This window comes from Triticum dicoccoides, chromosome 1A (assembly GCF_002162155.2).
Source record: "Triticum dicoccoides isolate Atlit2015 ecotype Zavitan chromosome 1A, WEW_v2.0, whole genome shotgun sequence".
Taxonomy (NCBI): domain Eukaryota; kingdom Viridiplantae; phylum Streptophyta; class Magnoliopsida; order Poales; family Poaceae; genus Triticum; species Triticum dicoccoides.
Window position 1 is genome coordinate 126,325,338 of NC_041380.1, and position 384 is coordinate 126,325,721.

Sequence of the window (384 nt, forward strand, 5' to 3'; positions counted from 1 at the left end):
AGGGGTTGGTGACGGGGAGGGGAATGTCAGGCCCCTAACTGAAGAATTCGACACTTCAAACACTTCACCAGTTAAGCACCCCATACCGGTTCAAGGGAATTCAAATGCAGCTGCAAGATATTCATCTGACGGCCGGGACACTCACTCACCGCTTCACACCAGGAGGAGCTCGTGTCCGACGTCGATCTTAGATCGGACGACTGATAGTCTTCATCATGTCGCTGTTTACTTTCCGGTAAGGGAACTATTCATTTTCTTCTTTTCGGTAAGTTGTCATGGCTTATAAGAAAGAGATCGGTCGAGAGAAGGCAACTAATCTGTAATAGGGTTGAACCCTAGGCCGTCGTGTTCTGGCCGGCTCTGTATTGCCCGCCTTCTGAAGGA